The sequence below is a fragment of the Camelina sativa genome, chromosome 10 (assembly GCF_000633955.1).
Source record: "Camelina sativa cultivar DH55 chromosome 10, Cs, whole genome shotgun sequence".
NCBI lineage: Eukaryota > Viridiplantae > Streptophyta > Magnoliopsida > Brassicales > Brassicaceae > Camelina > Camelina sativa.
In genome coordinates this window covers 21,651,919-21,654,023 of record NC_025694.1, presented here as the reverse complement: position 1 = coordinate 21,654,023, position 2,105 = coordinate 21,651,919, and positions in this window count along the sequence as shown.

The window sequence follows — 2,105 nt, the reverse complement described above, 5'->3', positions numbered from 1 at the left end:
TCTTTTTTTTTTTTTTTTTTTTTTTTTTTTTTTTTTTATGTTTCCCCTCAGGACTTGTTGATTAAGATACTTCACAGATTGTACTGTGATCGAACCTATGCAAGGTTTTTTTGTTCTTGAGACGATTGCTAGAGTGACTTATTTTTGCAAGTACATCTATCTGTAGTTTCAGTTCCTTATAAATTTGTGGAAGTAACATTTAAGAGAGTATTAAGAGCTAGTCATCAGGTTATTGTATTTTTCGTAAGACAGTAAGATTGTGAATGTCACTTGAGATATGTGAAAGAAAAAAAAAACATTGACATAATAATGATCAAGGAATATATAGGCCATCTTCCTTATCTCATTACAAGTATAGTTTAACTTCTAACAACCAAAGGCAATCCAACCATCATCCTCTTTGTGGAATATACAGGAACGGCAAAGATACAGGAAGGGATCTGCCAGTGTTAGGAAGACCTTCTTAAGCACAACATTAGGTTTAAAAATTGGTTTTTTGGAAAGCCTTCATAAAGTGTTAGGAAGGATTCCTCTGAATTTAGGAAAGCCTTCATGAAGGAAGGCCTTCCTAAAGTATTGGGTTTAGGAAGGTCTTCCTAAAGTCTTGGGTTTAAAAATTGGTTTTTAGGAAAAGCCTTCATTAAGTGTTAGGAAGGCATCCTCTGAATTTAGGAAAGCCTTCATCAAGTGTTATTTTAGGATGTGAACCCGAGAACTGGTGTTTAACCAAATAATCTAAGCCTTTACTTCGAGTACACATTGAGGCAAAATAAAAATAAAAACAGTGATTTAGGAACACATATTCAACATAGAGCTTTAAACGAAATGAGTCAAAATAAGGGTTAGCATCCTCGTAACTCCAAACAAAGCAGTCTCCTTGTCTTTTTGATTGTTGATCCATTAGTCATCTTGGTGTAAAGTTCCATCACATGCTCTGCAATTAATTTCAAGAAAAATTTGTTGTTGTCACACCAGATAGATCCTGAGTTATAAGATAAAGGGTAATGCATGGGAATAAGAAGTTTTGGTTGCTTATCTTAGAATATTAGCCATACTCAGCAGCAATTTCAAGACCTCAAGGAAATCAATGGTACCATTACCATCCACGTCCAGTTCATTAATCATGTCTTGAAGCTCTGCTTCGATTGAGTTTTGTCCAAGGGAACGCATCACAATCCCCAGCTCCTTTAGTGCTAATGCAACCTACAAGTTAAATCAAGAATTGAAAAAATAAATCAAACTTAAGTCGCTCTAGAAATCTTGAATAGAACAATTCAATCAAATTTATCTCTAATTACGGAACTCAAAGCAAACAACAAGCATGTATTATTTAAAGCTAGATAATTATAATTCCTCTATTGACAGTTTATTGTCATGAGAAATGAAAAAATGGGCAAATCTAATATGAGATAATCCTAACAAAATTTGAAGAATAAGAAATCTCCAAGGACCAGCCTGATCGTTAAGTTCCTTGTAGACTTAAACGTCGTCGTCATCATCATCATCTAAATTTCAATTCACTAACACAATTTTATAAAATCCAGAAACCAAATAAACAAAAACAAGGACAAGAGTAGAGTTTATGATTGAGAGACCCAAACTACAAATCAGTCAATCTATTGAAAATCTAAAACTTTTGAAAATGAGAAAGGGAAGTCGATCACACCATAGGATTCAAACGGACAAATAAAGCATGAGACCTAAGAATCGAATCCAGAATTCAGAATCGAGCTTACCTTGTGCTTAAAATCAGAAGCTGTTTGGCAAATATCCTCACCACTCTCTTCCATCCCACTTTCTCGGGCATAGGAGTCGGAACCTTTCGTATCCGGCGCTGCGTGGCGGTGGTATTAATTTTATTAATGATATACAATAAATTCGTGCTAAATTTGGAACATTTGAGAGTGTATGCTAGTTTTGGACTAAAAACTTACAATTGTGTTATTTGCGAGAATTCCCCTTAAATGTATTTAACCATAATTAAATTAAAAGGCTTACCACAATTTAACGTTTACCCACAAATGTTTGTTTGTTAGAGTTTGTTTCTAAATCATAGTCTATTAACCATGAACTATGTGAGATATTCAGTTAGTTTTTAACAGCAT